The sequence below is a fragment of the Cardiocondyla obscurior genome, linkage group LG04, assembly GCF_019399895.1.
Source record: "Cardiocondyla obscurior isolate alpha-2009 linkage group LG04, Cobs3.1, whole genome shotgun sequence".
NCBI lineage: Eukaryota > Metazoa > Arthropoda > Insecta > Hymenoptera > Formicidae > Cardiocondyla > Cardiocondyla obscurior.
Genome location: NC_091867.1, coordinates 1928925 through 1947301, shown reverse-complemented (window position 1 = coordinate 1947301; position 18377 = coordinate 1928925). Strand labels below are relative to the sequence as shown.

The following is an 18377-nucleotide window of genomic DNA, read 5'->3' as shown; positions in this document are numbered from 1 at the left end:
TGAGGAAAGCGTCGCGAGCTTTTTATTATACATGCCACTCCTTTATTCTCTGTATTGCAGTGCGTATCTTTATTTCGAATATAAATTTACTACGCACACGGTGGTAGAATGAACGAGACAGCTGTTTATCAAGTAAAACGTGACGTAGCTATTTTCACTTTTGCTACTCATCCGCTAGTGTTCGCATAAAAAAAAAAGTAAGCCCAACCGTCATCTCATTCTAGCATTTCGAGTGCTCTCATTTTATTTATTTTATTTTATTTTTCAATTATTATAAATTTAACTATTTGAATATTAATAATTTTTTAATATTAATTTTTGTAACAATCTCATCCGACTAAATCGATAGGGAACGGTTTCCCGAGCGTACTGAATCACGTAATGCGCGCTCCTCCTTTAAACGATCACGAAGTCTTCCGGTCGAAGGAACACTAGAAGGTGCATTCTCGTGTCCCTCCAATCTTACACCCTTTCGCTTTTTCTTGGATGGCAATGAACAGCTCACGTTTCTGAGCAGCAGGTTTCTTAATCGCGAATCAAATCCCGTTCACTTTGTCGCCGTAATCTTTCTAACTCACGGTGAAAATCGATGCCAGAAAACTGTCTTGGATAAAAGTGACTTTAATTTTAACGTGAAATAAATTCTTGAGATTTTGTACGATTATTTATCTTCGTAACACGCCCCTCTTACCTCTCGTCGAAATCTTCGTCTTTTGCGAAACAATTGTTAAATTCATTAAAAATAATTTTCTTATAACGAGAATATTTTCGGAATAAGTATGACGTTATTTTACTTTTTCGCGAGTACGATATCGGTCCGCGCAACAAGGATATCATTGCGAATGCAACATGCGGACAAATTATATCAGGATTTGTAAATTTGTGGCGAAATCACTTTCCCGTTAACACGTTAATGCATTAACTACATCGATAATATTCAACAATATTAATAAACGAGGCACATTAGCTATCAACATTCAATTGATGTTTCAAAATAAACGATTATCGCGTTGAATTTATTAATTACGATAATGCTATCGGTCCCTCTGTGCGCCCGTGCTCGGTCGCGTTTAAATTTTCAGTTGTTCCTCACACACGTGTCCTCCCTGCAAATTGTCATTGCAGCATCAGGAAACGGCTCACATGCACGAGAACTGGTGCAAGTTTGTATGGTAGTTGGTTGGGAACAACTAAAAAGAGCGAGAGAGAAAGACAGAGAGCACGAAACGAGGAAAGAGAAATACAGATAGCGAGAGAGAGAAGTACAGGACAGAATGGTTCATCGTGGTCTGTGGAATAAATGGTCCGATTCACCAGCCGCCATTCTGTTTCGCTTGCACGATAAAGCATTTAAATGAATTAAACCGAGGCGATCTCGCGGAGTCGATGTTGTTTGGTTGGCAACTTGATTTTATAAAATTCGACGTTGCTCGTTCTGCTTTCCCGCTCGTAAATTAATATTAACTCGTAATATTAACTTATTAACCTCTTGGTTGCAATTGCGTATTATCGTTATTATTGTTTGCTGGCATATTGAGAGTTTTACTAAGATTATTCAGAGTAAATTAAATTTAAATTTTTGACATATATCTTCGAACGTAGGTACCTAATATATCGGAATGAAATTTGCTTTTGTTACCACAGTCGACGCTTTTTAATTTAATCACATTTTGTATAAAATTAAACGGAATTATGTCAATAAGAGTCGCGTAATGTTTCAGTAATTATATTAGGTAATTAAAATTGATTGCGGAATCAAAAATACATCAAAAATTCCTTTACTTTGCGCTACTGTTTTCCTACCTACTTGCTTCACATCTAGTTTATATGTATATATATATATATATATATATATATATATATATATATATATATATATATATATATATATATATATATATATAAAGAGTATTTTATTTTTCCGACCCACCACGTTTCGCGGTCCGTGCAGTTCCATCAGCGCGACTGCGGTACAGCGAGATCTGACAATTGAGTTATAAAATAGAATTCTCGAGGTCCTGGCAGTGTCAAAAAGCAGTTTAGAGGCATTGAATACTGATAAGGGCTGAAGAGCGCGGTTCTCGTGGGATTAGCTGGATGGGTTTGACTGCCGTTCTCGTTTGGGTGGAAAGAGGGGGTGGTGGTGACGGAGATGAACGGGGGAAGCGGCAAAGTTGGAGGAATGAAGAGTGAGAAGCGAAATGTGATGGCTCGCGAGTGTGAACAGGACAATGAGAGAAGGAGATGAGATTTGAGAGCGCGAGAGAGGCAGGGTCGAAAAGGGGTGGAAGGAGGAGAGAAATGGAACACGGGAATGTTAGATTGAGCCACGAGTGGCCCGACAATCATACTATCATAGAGGCGATGATGTCCCGCATACTGAGCAGAATCCCTGTACTACTCCACGCATATTAATCGCGCACACTTGCACGCATACGCGTGAACATTGACAAGGACAGCTACGACGGAACATCTACATACCAGAGAATCTCCCTCGACTTCGCACTGGACACTTTGCATCACAATATCTCGCGCAAAGGTTCCTACGTAATTCTCAACGCAAATAGCCTCACGTTGATGGCCGTTGTTGTTAGATCACCGATTACCTGATTTCTGACCCGGCCACCGATTTCAATCCTATTTCGCAACGTTATCGGCGTACGAAAGATACAAAATGCTATTGTGTCTCTCTTTTTCCGAGCGATCCCTTTTTCTCTCCTCTCGAAAACCTAACAGGCTGTTTTTAAATAGGTATTTCGTAATTAACAATCGCTTAGGATACGAGTTTTAAAAAAGTTCCCCACGGCGAATACGTTGATTCGATAATAACATCCAGCAGAACTGTTTAGTTATTCATAGTTTTCATTGCAAAGCAATTACTTCTCTACATACTTTATTGGCGAGTTTAATTTTGCTAAATAGTGAACAAATTTATTGCGAGGTAATGATGAATCGTATTAGTTATTTACATCGACTCTCTGCGTAAGCATGATAATAATTACCTAAATTATTTATTCGAATTACACATAAAATTATATATTGATATATATTATTTCACGATTTAAAAAAAAACTTTTAGGATATCGTATATGGCAAATTAACTTCAAAAGTTTTGACGCAAACCAAAAAACGTATAAATGATTGAAAGCATCTTTTTTAATTATTCAATTTAATCGAATTAAACTGCAACGTTTTTATCGAATCGAAAATAACCTTAATATAACTCTTCGAGTTAATGTAACGTGCATTTGTAAAAGGAAAATAGGAACGTCGTGCCACGCCGCTTCGTGAAAACCATAAATCGATTAAAAATATCAACGATGATAAATAAAGCAAAGTTAGCATATATGATTGAACGTACTCTATGCGGAGTTTTCGTTTACATTGACGAGCGGTCGATTCACTCATGTTGCTTAAATGTGAATGTATTCACTAGGAAAAAGGAAAAAAAAAAAAAAAGGGAAACTGATTAAGCGCAGCTGTATAAACCTGCGGCGGATTAAATTCAACGTCCGGCAATGATAGCGGTAATCCGATTTAACGAGAATCAGTATTAATAAATAAAAAAAAAAAAAAACCGTGCTTCGGGCGGTACAAAAAAAAAAGAAACGTAATATGCCGGTATTTTGCCAATAAATAAAATTCTGTACAATTAAAAAAAAAAAAGAAAAAAAAATAGATTCGTCAGTTCTGATAATCAAAGTCGCGAGACTGAACGGCACCATAAATAAAGTATTTCAAAACAACCAACCGCCTACACATACGCTTTACCGCCCCATGATTACGATCGTTCGAAGCACCCGGCTCAAAATGGCGATATCGCGCGCCGGGGAGTTAAATTGCTGCATATGGGATATGGTTTTGAAATAAAATTCGTCCCGGGCGAGACGGATTTAACTTCATCACGAAACGCGGCCCCTCTCTCCCGACGCTCTAGCGTTGTTGTAAACTTTCAGCGGTAATCGGGCTGGAAATGATCCGTAATCAAGATGCCGTCGAACACGCGCGAGCACACGCCCGTTCGTTTTAATTTTAATTTCGATCGCAAAATAATAGGGGCGGGCGGTAATAAATTATTTAACAGCGTAGAATAAATAAAAGTGTGTGCCCGGTAAATTCAATATCAAGGATTAAAATGTACACGGCCGTGCGCTTCATGATTTAAAATTCATTAAAACTTAAAACCTCTCTGTGAAAGAAACTTTCCTCGTCGTTCTTTAATGATCTTGTTTCCTACCATTCCCTAGTCTTTGCAGATTGAGCATGAGTTATTGTTCTTCCTGCAAAGACTGAGAACTTTGAAACTACATGGAAGTCTTATTTTATTCCACGTTAAAGTCCGCTTGCGTGAATGTTAATGAGTTTGTTCTAATGACACAGTTTCAACGAGACGAAACATTTTCAGGTGATAAAAGAAAAATAAAAAGAGAAAGAGAGGGGGGAAGGAGAAAAGTGAAAACGACGATTCAATAATGTTCTAATTGCAGTGGATGTTTCGCTTATCACGAAATAAGTTTATCCACGATGGAATTGCATTTGTAAGAAGAACTTATAATTTATTGGCATCTCATAAAGCGCCGGTTTTGTTTGGACAACTTTAAGTGGTTTAAATATAATATATGGATTATTAGGTCAAAATTGACGACGATGTCATTTTAGACAAAAATCCATCAGCGTGATATTGGCAAATTAGATCGGGGCAACGGCACGCTACTGTCTGGTTATCGCAAAATTTGATTTATGATACCATTATACTAAAACGGATCGGTTCGCCAAGATTCGCGTGATGTTATCATAAAATGGCAATAAAAATTTATTGGCACGTTTTCACACCGCAATGAATTGAGCCGGAATACAAAGTGGAAAAAAGGCAAAATTATTTCGGGCGTATATGCGGCGTCAATTATAAATTGATTCGCTGTCAAATGCGCGTGTTTACTGAACCGGAAAGGGCAACGTTATCGTTATAAGGGCAAACCAAAATCATTAAACTAAGCGAAATATTTTTGCTTGTTGATTTTTTTTTTTATTTTTTATTTTTTATTTTTATCACTTTTTGTTTAGTTTAATAAATGACTGTAATAATTCTACGATTCGATTTATAGACGGCCGCAAACCGCAGAAAACAATGTAACCTAAAATTCCAGTGTTCATTAGCGAAAATCGATATTTCGTTACGCAGGCATAACGTGCGGTATTCCGCCGATCACAGTCGCTAAAATTAATCACGATTCGTTTGCAACGTAACCCGTGAAGGGCGAAACTCGAACTGACACGGCTGGAAGTCATAGCCGACTGAATTCCGGGCGTACTTATCGTTTCATTAGTCATGCCGCGTGTTCGCTAAAAGCGTCAATAATTAAATGTGTACACCGGGCGCGAAGCATCGCGTGCGAAACGGTGCAACTGCGGGAACGGACGTGGCATACGAAAGCGGCGGTATTGTGCGGCGTCAACGGCTCGTTAACTCGGCAAAATGATGAATCATTTCATCGATCCGTCACCAAATCGTGCCGTAATCATTTCGCGAAGCGGACATAATCGGGGGAAACCTGCTCTCTCTCCCCCCTAGTCACACGGCGTAACCGTGAGCCCGCTGCCCAAGTTTCGAAGAAGGTTATTACGTAACTTCGAATCGATATTATCCCAGTGGCAATATTGCGCTCGTATAAAAAACTATCGTGATACTAGGACGCTAGGATGCAATCGCGAGCTCTACAAGCATTCTAAGCGGAGCCGGATGTTCATAAAAGATGCATGAATGTAAGTCGCGGAGGTTTAGAAGCGACGAGAAGTCGTCGAAATCGCTTTTTCGTCGGTATACCCCGCCTCGCGTTTTCTTTCACCGGTCGCGTTTTCTTTTACGGGATAACCGTGTCCTTAACGGCCTGTTAGGAACCTTTTATCCAAATCTTTCTCCACTCCGAAACGTCCCCCTTGATCTACGACAGAGGCCTGAGCAAGCCTTATCCATCAGCCATTTACTGGCATGGTAAACCCCCGTCCGACTTGGATTCGCCGCGATAAGATCGACGTTATTTGTTCTTGTCTGGGGAAACCCGGCGAAAATCTAACGTCGCTTACCGATTTAGACTTTCCCTCGCGTCCCCTCACTCCGCCGCGGCGCATTACAATTTCGTTTACCGCTGATAATTGTCGGTAATCGACGATCTTTATCATCTGCTTCGCATATTGCTAATAATATAATTGATAATCGTAACTTTTTAACATGCTGGAATCGTTCATTGTTATCTCCCCGTGTAAAGCAAATAATTTAAACGACACCGGCAGATAACGACTGTTATTAAAGCGACGTAATTAACAATATCACGCGGTCCAACGTTACGAATGCGCCGGTAACCATAGAAACACCGCTATCGCTTAAAGTAACGAGCGAAATAAAACGGACAGCGATATCGCGTAAGTAATAATTATGCTTACGATTGTTCCGAGCGTGTCGATCGGCTCGCGCGGACCGTCAATCATTTCCCGTAATAATATTTCAATTTAAATGTCATTATCAAGATTTATCGGGGCGAGCGATAACGAAATTTTGACAATAATTTATTCATAATTTATTCAATTCAACGAGTTTCATCTGCGTGACAATGCTTCAGGCAGCGCTTCTATAATTTATCCAACGTTCAAGTGTATTACATTCGCGATTTAGCCCCGAGCTTGCCGTGCGTTGCATGCTGTTAGGGTGAATTTGGCCGGTGTAAGTATATGGGATACTTGGAGATCTATGTCGTGTTGGTTAGTAGCTGCTGGAAGCTAGGTACGGATAAGCAGGTAATCTCATCGTAGGACGTCTTGTATGCGAGTGTGTTCTTTGTCTACCCACGGTCTGTATATCGCGCGGGACGCGATTCCCCTATAAAAGCTGGCCTTTCCACCCTCCGTACGATATTACGTTGTTTTATACAAAAAAGAAAGGGAGGATGATATTTACGATATCATAAAGTCTTATTATTAAAGTCATTATGTTCAACATTATTATACACGTCCCTTGAATCAAGATTTTTTCAAGTATTAGGGGAAACGGTAGGGTGGAATTTTTTAATTTTTTTTATTTCTTTCTTTTTTTTTTCGGGTTCCGCCATGCAGCGTTAATTTCATAATAATTTTTAAAGATCGTGAAGTTAACGTTTTTGTTTTTACTTTGGTTGAAAATTCTTCTGCTAGAAAACGTACGACAATGTTCCCTTGGAAAATTTCTCGCTTGGTACCTTTGTGTATTATCTACAGTGAAGCAATTTGTAGATTGAATCGCTCGTCGCGCGTCGTCTCGTCGTGAAATAGTTGAAACGATAAAAGCACGCAATTTTTGGACGATGACGCAACCGGATGCTGCCGGATGGTCGGTCCGCCCGCCGGCTGGTATTCTGGCTAACAATCTGAGAGGGCGGAGATTCGCGCGCGCGCCCTCGCAGCGCAATGAAAATTTTCCATTTATGCGGGCGCAGATAAAGCAGGTCCGAAGATAATAAGCAGACGAACGAGCACGAGCGTGGTGTCGCTGAGCGCATTGTTAGTTAAGCCAAGAGATAGCCGTGATTTAGAACGTTGAACGTAGGGCACGTTTGGGGGCTAGGGAGAAAGGGAAGGAGGAAGATCGCAGCGGCTGAGAGAGGAAGACGGCGAGAGCGAGCATCGGGCCGTGAGGGTGGGTACTGCAGGAACAATGCTGAGGTATGTATATCCATGAGCAGACAACCGGGCAACCAACCAGCGACGCCAACCTACAGCCAGCAATAGCAATGGGCCGTAGGGATAGCTCGTAATTGCTGGACGGTCCTCAAGTGGCAACGACGCCGGTCAATTTCACCCCTTGCCGGTACCTCGGAACCGCGACACCGCAGAGACCCCTTTTACGTTCGGCATACAGTATCAGGATTTGGCGAGGATTATGCCGGACACGAGGAGCGCCGCCGTAACTCGATAGTCTCTCGAAGCGATCGAGGTTACGCGGCAACTACTTGTTCATTCTACGTTCCGGTGGTTTCACGAAGAAAACTGCTTCTACCCCACCCCTTCCTACCTTTTGCTCAACCGGCCTAATTGTTCTTTTATCTCGTCACGTCTACGTCAAACTGTCGCTATGTCGAGAAAAGTTTGAAGGATTATACTGAGAAATGATTATTTTTAAAATTGTTACGCTCTAGAAATAAATATAGCATCTCGCCGTCACGTTATGTTTCGCGCTTGAAAATTCCATTTAAATCTCTCGAGTTGATTCAAAACTTTTAATAGAACGTAAGAGTTGCAATCGATAGCTCGCAAAAAAAGAGATAGTTCACTGAAAAAAAAAAAAAAAAAAAAAATCTTTGCCAAGCCCTCCCACTCTTTATCGTAGCATTTGGATTTGGCCCGGAGTTCATTTCCGCGTGCTCACTATAATGGGTGGCTATTTCATGTTACTAAAATGATATTATCGTTGATACTCTCGTTCTCTGGATCGATTCCAAAACTAGCTGGGACGAGTGTCGCCCAACGAAATTACCTCCGTCAACATGAAATGCCGTCGCGAAAGGGTAATCAATTCTTACTTCCATTCTTTCCCCTCCCGTGTGCAAGCGAATGCGCCCAACTCGATATCGATTTATGGCAGACTTTGCATATCCATTTCTTGCTTGCGATAAAAATGCGTATGCTGCAAGAAGTTGAACGGCAATACTTTTATATAGCGTACACAGCTCTAAGTATAAAAAAAAAAGCAATTGGCACTGAAGACCGAATAAGAGTCAACTCAGGCGCATGGATAAAGTGATAAAATTTAATTGATTTTCAGAAGACATTACGCTCGTACGTTTCGACAAAAGTTTTAACCGTCTCCAGCAATGCGTAGCTTCACACGCTTCGTTGGCTGACTAATGGCAGTGATTACTACTAGGTTTCATAATTGCAGTCAAAAAGCTGTAAAAGCACGCGAGTATTTCTATGTATATGCACGAGAGAAAATTCAATGACGCTAAACGTCATATTTTAAACTTAAAGATAAAATTATACGTAATACTTTTGCTAATTATTCTTGTAATTCGAAATTATTGTATATCATTTTTCATACGTTAAAAGCAAATATTATCTTTCTATGCGTTCCGTGACGTAATGTGTTGAAAAAACTGAGAGGGTATTGTTGCCGTGCAACGATTTTGGTGTATACGTATGTGAATATGAGAAACGAACAACGTAAAGGAGAAATTAAATAACTGGCGGCGTTTTCGACAAAAGAATAGCGCGTTTTTGTGATTCCTAACCGTATAGCGCACTGGTGATGAATACTCGGACTTCTCGCCAAGTTTTTAATTAACACGAAATTGCGCGTTTCATTAGCGATCTCTGTGTTTTTCAGCTCGTAATAGGCTATGAAAGAAATATACTCGAATTGACAGAGAAATAAGTCATATTTTTTCGTGCGGAATTTTCGCCGTATTTCCCAGAGCGGTATGCAAAACAATATGTTCTATTAATTACTTCCGATCGACAATCAAAAGCGATAAAACAAGTCGGCAAATATGAAATTCCGCGACGGTAAACATTTCAGGACTATCCTGCATTTGCGTCGCTATATATTTTTTTTTTTTTTTTGTACTCGAAATATATATGTCAAGTTTTATAACTAACTGAATAAACAGCCGTGCGAGCAATCTCGGTTTCTTTGCCTCTATCACTTTTGAAGCGAGGAATGCAATATGCACGACGTCATCGCGAGATGTGCTTGTAATGTAACGTAATATGGAGGGACAGGTGTGGAATATACGTGTGCGACGTTGTATACGTAAAGGAACTTGATTGACGGCGCAAGAACTCTCGCGAATCTCTTTTTAATAGAGAAAAATGACGAATTACGGAAAAGTTAATCTATTATTGCGCAACGACCGCAAACTGCTGTTAATATAGCAGTAAACACGCGGAAAGTCGTAAAGAGGCTTTCAGGAAATTCCTACGGCGAAACGGCACGACACGGCCACGGTCATTATCGAGATGCGAGGCGCGGTACTACTCGGCATCGACTATTTCCCCGAGTACTTCCCTCTCGCGAGCGTATTTTCCGTTTAGTTTAGTTCACGTTTGCGTCAGCCCGCTTAACTATCTCAATTAATAGCTGAAAATTGTCGTGCAAATTGTGAATACGTGTCGTAATATAGGTCATTCTAATTTTGACGTTCCATATGTGGAGCACGGCAAAGTGCCCATAATTTCTTCGAATTTGCCAGCTTCCGACTCGCCAGCAAGAAAACAAATTAACAAGACTTGCAAAAAAAAAAAAAAAAAAAAGAAAAAAATTATGACGCTGCGTTAACCGTTGAGGAAAGGGGGAGAGGGAGAGATATGACTTGAACGATGAGAAAATATAATACAAGCGAGACAACATTGACGTATCAGTTTGGCGTGTCGTCCGAAGTGAAGTTTTAATTCGAGATAAAAGCGAAAAAGGGGAGGCTTCGCAACGGCGCGTGATTACTTAGCGGCTATGTATAGTAGCAGAAACGTCCTCGTTAAAATCACTTGCCGTAATCCTGGCTGCTCTTACTAACGCTTTTCATGTAAAAACATTTGACGATAAAACGCACCTGAAACAACAGTGGTGGAAGTCACGATTCGAAATGCGGGGGAGAGAATGCCGCGACGGAAAATCGACTCCAGATTGGTCAAAGAATACAATTGCGGAAGTTCAGCCATCTATTTTCGAATTACCATTCGCACAGCTACTCGGCGCGCTCGAGTTCCATTTTACCTAACGTAATGAACGCATTCAGCGCTAACGAAAAACGAAAATTGGAATAGTCAGATTACAGATAGCGCCGAACTCGCGCAACTTCGAACCGTAAAAGCTTTATTATCAACTACGGTAAATATTCCGCGGGGAATATTGATACTTGAAAACCGATTTGGAGTTTCCCGTTCTCACCTGAAAAATAAATACGCGAATCTGTTAAACGGTTTCAACGGCCGATTATAATTGGCCCGGTACGGAGAGAAGCCCGGCCGTTTCACTTACGTTTGCGCAAGGTTTTCTAAAATTCATGACTTCAACATCCCCCTGTATATTAGCCCGGCTTTTGAGACCGTTATGCTAAATGATCGATAAACTATGTGTTTGCCTAAACAGTTAAGTCGAATTAATAATAGATACCCAACGCACCGGCGAAGTACTAATATTACTGGTATATACATTTCGGAGATGCTGGCGGAATAGTACATATGGAGCTTTAGCAGCGGTCAATCCGGTGGAAGGTAGCCAGACGGATCAATATCACATTACTATAAATAATTAATAGGCAGCTCTGCTCCTATGCGTGCCGCGTGCCTTCTGGCTATCCCAATTTTCTGCCGAGTTTACCATCGAATGAAAGCTTAACCGAGTCAATGCAATGCAACGTATCACGAGGAACATTTTATTCCCCCGCGAGCCCCATCGTTTCTTTTTTTTTTTTTTTTTTTCCCTCGATTAAAAATTAATACGAATGAAATATGTTACTGCGTTATAATAATAAATGACGAGGTATCCAACAATTATACGGATTTCGAAATCGACGAAGCTTTTGTCCACGTCCGCGGGTTTTTCCTCTTTCTATCTATTTTTGCTCTTTTACCGCTCGTTACGGGACAAACGAGTCTCGAAATGCGATAGACATACGTCGTTCAGAGGCCTTGTATATTTGCGATCTCCGCTATTTCGCCGGTCGAAGAAACGCTCGTCGGCGTACGGCATGCCGCTTCCGGGAGTGCGGCAACGAACCCTCGGGGCACAATAAAACTGCATCTAAACAACGTCAGCGGGTGGGACGCGGGCGGAAGTAAGGTAAAGGGCGAAAAGCGTGGGCTGGCAGAAGAGAGAGAAAGAGAGATCCGAGCGGCATCGTTACGGAAAAAGGCTGGGTCAGAATGGGTAGGCGGCGAGGAGATTGAGGCGAGGGACTTCGCTGGGTAGGACGTGATCGCGTTAACAACAACCGCCGGAGAAAGGTGGGCGTTTCGAACGATCCGGTTTGAATAAGTAGTTACCGGCCTAATAGTAGCGCCGGACTTGTGACGATCGTTGAATACCGAAATTTCGACCGGGCGCGTCTGAGAGCCACGGGAGAAGAGCAGATTGACCAAAGAAGGGACAAATTCTGGAGGGTTGCCGCACTGGTTGCGGACTTGGTTTAGACCTACAGCGTCAAACCGCCATAAACACCTCGACCGACCCAATCCGAGTTCTCGTTACTATCTCATATGCTACCGACATAAAGCCATGTTTTTTCCCCCTTTGACCGGCCATCGCCTTCTTCAATTGTCAGTTTTTTTTTTATTTTTTTTTATTTCTTTTTTTTTTCCCTCGATCACGGCACGTATGGAGAAATAACTTTCGAAATGTACACCGCAAGTGACCTCAATTCGTATAAAAACCACCGGATATATCTATCTCTCTAGCAACTGAATTTTATTCACGAGAAACGCATTTATTTGAGAATTTGTATTGCATGTAATTATCACGATTTTCTCTTTAATTAACTCAATCAAGATCATTATCGATTTATCGATAATGTATTTTATTCTGTAACGAAATGTTCCATCTGCGATACCTTCGCGAGAAGACGCGTACGTAGAAAAAATTGTATTTCGAAATGAATGTGTTTCAAGTTTTTATCTTACAGAATACTAGATAAGAGGAAATTATCATTCCGCTCATGTTTATTGAATCAAGTATTAGTAATGCAACTTCAAATGCGTTTCTTTTCTCGAAACGTGGCTTTTTCCTCTTACATGCTTCTTTCTCAACCATTGTCTTGAACTTTTTCCGTTTCATCGATCTAAGCAAAACGAGCAGGAAACAAGAGAACGCAATAGTAGAATAAGACGGCGGAAATGTCAGCGTTTCTTTTTTTTTTCTCTCATCTCGAAATTACAGAAAGATGAACGTCGATCCGTGGACGTTCCCTCATTTCAAAAATACCAGTGGATTTCCGTGCAACGGAGAAACGAGACGCGAGTTATCAAGGTTACAATTTCCTCAATTTTCACAGCGCCGTAAATCCCGGGGACGTAAAATCTCGCAATAATGAATTCGTCGTGAAAAGTAGTAAAACATCGGAATAGCTCTTCTTCGATTTTGAGAAGTAAGTTACTTCTCCGTGGTTAATTCAAACAGTGGGTTACGAGTCTTATCAAACTGCAAGTAAGCAGTGGTTTACGAGACTGCTTTGCGCTCTCCTTTTAAATTTGAAACTTCGTGCTACCGAGAAAGTCGGTTTATATGCTCATCGTTTATACGTTGGGAACTTTATCTTTTAATTTTCGGTGTCGGTTTAGTACGACTGTTACAAACGGCAAGGTTAACGTGACGCATCGATAATATTTGCAGCGTGCCGCGCTAATTGATACGTAGTTATTATATAGCCCGAATAGTTATATTTTTAATATTATTAATTTTATGTGAATTTTTATACACATATATATATATATTTTTTTTTTTATAAAATTTCCTCATAATGTTAAACTGTTGGAAAAGAAAAACATGCGACTCACCGATCTGCATGAGCATCAGCGGAGTTGTAGAATTCAGGCGGTGGCTGTAACATAAAGAAAAATATTAATGTAGACATGAAATTCAGTTTATTAAATTAATAAAAAAAAAAGGTAAAGTTTTTTTTTTATGAAGATTTTATTTTAAAATATTCATGCTTACCTATAAGTTGCTCCGCCGATGCATGATGCCTCCTGGTGGGCCTGCTCATCCTCTCAGATGGGACGTGACGAGCCATCCTTCCGCGCACTGGAAACTCGCGAACGCGCCCGATTAATTAATTGTCGCGAGAATTAATTTTTTTATTTAACACTTTCGCGCGATAGTCCATGGCACTCCCGTTTTAAAATTTTTATATGAAAGAATAACGCCCCGATATACTTTGCCGAATTCCTGAAGCGACCGACGAACTCCGGTTCGTATTTGTATAATTTCGGCGTACGATACTTCTCTCCTTCGGATTTTTATCTAAGCAGAATTCTTGTTTCGCTCAGATAAAAATCCAAAGAAGTGCTGAGCTGTAATACTATCAACGTAAATTCTATACGAATGTATGGAATTTACATCGACATGTGAAATTCAAATTAGGACAAAATATAAAAATTAACCAAATTCTTTTTTTATTTTATTTATATTATTTTATAAGTTTTTTTTTACTTTAAATCACCGGCGCGATGTATTAATATTTTATTTTATTAAATATTTATTTTATATTATGTACTAATATAATTGTGCCGCGGGTATAAGTATACAAATTTTGGCCCACCCGAAATGCTTATAATTAAAATAGATACTATAAAAAAAAACATGCGACCTACGTATGCTGGCGGCGGAGTGCTGGTAAAGATGATCTGTAACAAATAAATGAAAAAAATTAAATTGTAGATAATTATTCTCAATATATAATCTGAATAATTATTTAAAAACAAAAAAAGAGATTTTACGCGCCTTTAATTTTTTAATTAAATATCACAAAATTAAGTTTTAAAAACGGCAGCATAAAAAATAATTGATTCTTACCTATGGGTTGCTCCGCCGGTGCCCGATGCCCTTCCTAGGCTCTCCTCCTCCTCTCAGAACTGGTCACTTCACCCAGGATGTCAGGTTGGTGCTCCTTGGACGAAGGTCTTTCATCTGAAACCAAGTTATATTTGGTTAGCAAAATTGAAAATTAATCTTGTTGCCTTACAAGTAACTACAACTATTCTATGTGAAGTATTCACTTCACAGATATCCGATACGTACACGTTATCGAACGCGAAGATCAGCTCGCATCAGCTAGTATTTTTACTTACGTACGGCAGCCGACCGGCCGGCACATACTTATGTTGCACGTGATTACTGCGCGAGATGTGTACGCCGCGCGCGTGACCGACCTCTACTCTCAGTCACAACGTAACTATAAAAATACGCTAATAGAATTTTCCACACTTTGCATTCCTACACCACGAATGAATCTATCTATCCACCGAATCTATAACGGACTCGTCGATCTAAACCCTCTATCCCTCAAGCCCGACTGTACTCGCCAATGCTCCGTTCACGGCAAAGACACACGAGTTTAATATACGCATGCACGTGGTTTTCACTTACTTTGTATCGAAAATATGTAGTCGCCGGTACGCACAGTTAATGAGGGAAGGTAGTCCATGCCTGATAATGTGCCCCTGGCCCGTCGATTGTACGTGGATCTTTAATACGTACGGAGCACGTGCTGCGTACATACGTTTCGTTCGGCCGTTCGAGAAGGACAGAGCGAGAGTGGGGATAGTGGGGGAACGTAGCTCGCGCGCGGCACGTACGCCGCTCACCACCCCTTCCCCCTCTTCCCCCGGCTACCTGTTCGTCTTTCTCTCTCTTTCTCTCGCCTCTACACAATTCAACGTGTTATAATCTACTTTTTTAAATAAGATATTTATTTCTCACAATTTTTTCTTTTTTACGAAAAACTTGAGACGTGGATTTTTTTTTCTTTTTTCTTTTCTTAGTGGCAATAAAATTGTCTCGCAGTAATTTCAATGCTCTGCGCTACAAGAGTTTTTAAGAAGAACGCGCAATTTCTAAGCAGTCTAAAGAGTCGGCTGTATGCGCTAAATAAACAGCCAGCAATCAAAACCTAATTTCTTTACTTTCGGAAATTAATTTACTTTGCAGCACTTAGCCCGAATAGTTATTTTTTTAATATTATTAATTTTATGCGAATTTTTATATACATATATATATATTTTTTTTTTAATAAAATTTTTCCATAATGTTAAAAAAGATTTAATGTAAAAAAATAATGTATACGTGCCTAAGTTAATTAATCAAATTAAATAATTAAAAATATAGGTATTTATTATTAAAACGAGATAGCTGTTACTTTCATTTGTACTATAAGATAAATATAAAATTATATTCTTATGTATCTTATAATTTAATTAATTTAATATACAATATAAATTACATTTAAAGGAATGAGAAACGTTTAAAGTCCCACGTAAGATATCTACATTCGTAATTAGTTGATGAAAATGATTAAATGTAAAACACGTTTACTTAAACGTATAAGAAGCAAGAGTAAATGACGCGCGAGAGACTCGCGCTCTATAATGTCTAGATTATTAATTCGAGAAAGATCTCGTCTCTCTATCTCTCTCTCTGGTATTCAATTTTCGACCATTTTACGCTCGTAGACATCGAATGTGCGGGCTCGGCGAAAATCGCTGAGTAGAGACCTTAATTCCATCGGAAACTGCCTTTTTTAAATGCAATACGTAATACAAATAAAAAAATTGTTCAACACCGCGACGGTACTCCCGTGGACGACGGTTATTATCTCTTCACAAATTACATCGAGGTAGCGTACCGGGGCTTTTGGTCTCAGCCGTGATAAACCCATCCACTCCTATCCTCCGCCGTTCTTCCCTCCTGCCCGCCACCTTCCCCTGCCTCTGCGTCTATTATTTTCAACCGCCCAACTTCTGATATACCACCTGCAACCTCATTTACCTAGCTACTCTCTATGTACGTTAGACAACACTTATTACCCAGGTAATACAATCGCATAATGCGCCCCTCGTCTTCGCGCCCACGATAATGCCTAATTTAATGGCAAGGAGGAGCGTCGCAATCTCAAGACTAACGAGGGATTACTGTCCGGATGTTACGCGCCGTCGAACAAATTAATTTACAATTACGATCATAGCGATACACCTCGATATGGCCTGCCTGAACTTGCCTTTTGCTTTCAAACCCGAATAACGCCTGGCAATATATCTTTCAAGAAATCAGACGGACTCCCGTCCAAATTTCAAGTACACAACTTTACTACCGCTTCACACTTACTGCAACATCTATATTTTAGATTTTCATCAAGTTGAAATGTGAAAAGTAAAGCGCTATTTCGAACGGCGTGAATTCGTTACGTACATATATTCGCATTACACGTAACTTGGAAACACTCGACTTTGACTAAGATATTTTTCCTGAATTTGTTTTTTTTTTTTTTTTTTTCTGAAATTCTGTTTAAATTAAAGTTTTCATTCGCGCTCGCACATTTTATCGTGCTTGTTATTTCAGTAATACGATATCAGCCCAGTAGTGTATGGTACTTATTTACTTTAACATGATGAAAATGTTCGACGTAAAAAGTTGATGACAGAGTGACTAACGAGGAAAGTTCGGCAACCTGCAAATTCGAAAATAAGAGAACCACGGACAAATGTAGAACAATTTGACAGTACCGCGCAACTATTTTTAGTTGCAGATAAAAAACGGATTTAGAGCGTGAAAAAAAAATCGACTTCAAATTGGTACAACCGCAAAAATGCAACAATGTTATAAAATCGTTTCGTCAGAAATGTTTTACACCGTTCAGATGGTTTTATTTGGAAACAAAAAACCGCGCAGAACGCAATATTTTTCTTCTTTTCTTTTTTTTTTTTTCTTTTTGGCTTCCGCGTGAATCGCGAATGATAAGTGGCTAATTAATTTATGAAATATGCAAGTTACATACTTGAAGAGTGTGAATATTAACCACTTAACGAGCTCGTGCGACCGTACCACGTGTTGCCGATCTTCCTTATACATATATTTATATACATATATATACGTGTAAAAGTGAACACGTATATACACATAGATACGCCAAACCAAACGTATACACGTGCATTTTCACATACATTGTGCGTGGGAATGTATCGCGGAGAAATTGCGGAGGACGATCGATAGTTGAACTCAACGAGCTGCTGCTGCAAGCTCTTCTCCGCGTTAGGTCGCACTTGAATCTGTAACTCTTGCGCGCTTCAACATACAGTCCTTTATATTTGATGATTCTCCCAATCTAATACAATCACGGGAAGAAGCCATATCTCTCTTCTCGGCAGATTACGTTTAAGATAGATAAACATTGAGATTACTTTCTTCTTTACAAAAGCGATACTACGAGCGGCACATTTTTTGTCGACGCATCATTATATTTTATCTGTAATTCATACAAGTTTTTTAAGACTTGCAAAAGAAGGGAGGGGGGAATGTTTTTTAATAAACGGAAATAAAATAAATCTTGTCTCGACCGTTTTGTGCTATTTTCAATTATTCAGGAAGGATAAAAAATTGTCTAGGTGTCTAGAAATGAAAGAAAAGTTCCTTAAGGAATCTCTCTCTGTCAAAGAACTGGATCGTGTATTAGATACTATCCTGGGAGAGCAAAAGTTTCCTTTAACACTTTTAATACATCAACGGGGATGAAACATTTAAAAATCCGAGATAAAAACACGGGCAGGTCGGACGAGCGCTTTATTTTATCTCGAATTACTGTTTCGAGTTGAGCAGACCGCGAAGAAGAGACAATTAAAACTTTAAGCTGAAATAGCACCACCGT

General features: G+C 39.8%; 1 protein-coding gene across 5 annotated transcripts in view; it reads left to right on the top strand.

The window, feature by feature from the left end:
* The window catches only part of Timeout (circadian regulator timeout), a 103294-nt gene that overhangs the window by 69530 nt on the left and 15387 nt on the right, over positions 1 to 18377 (top strand). The window lies entirely within an intron of this gene.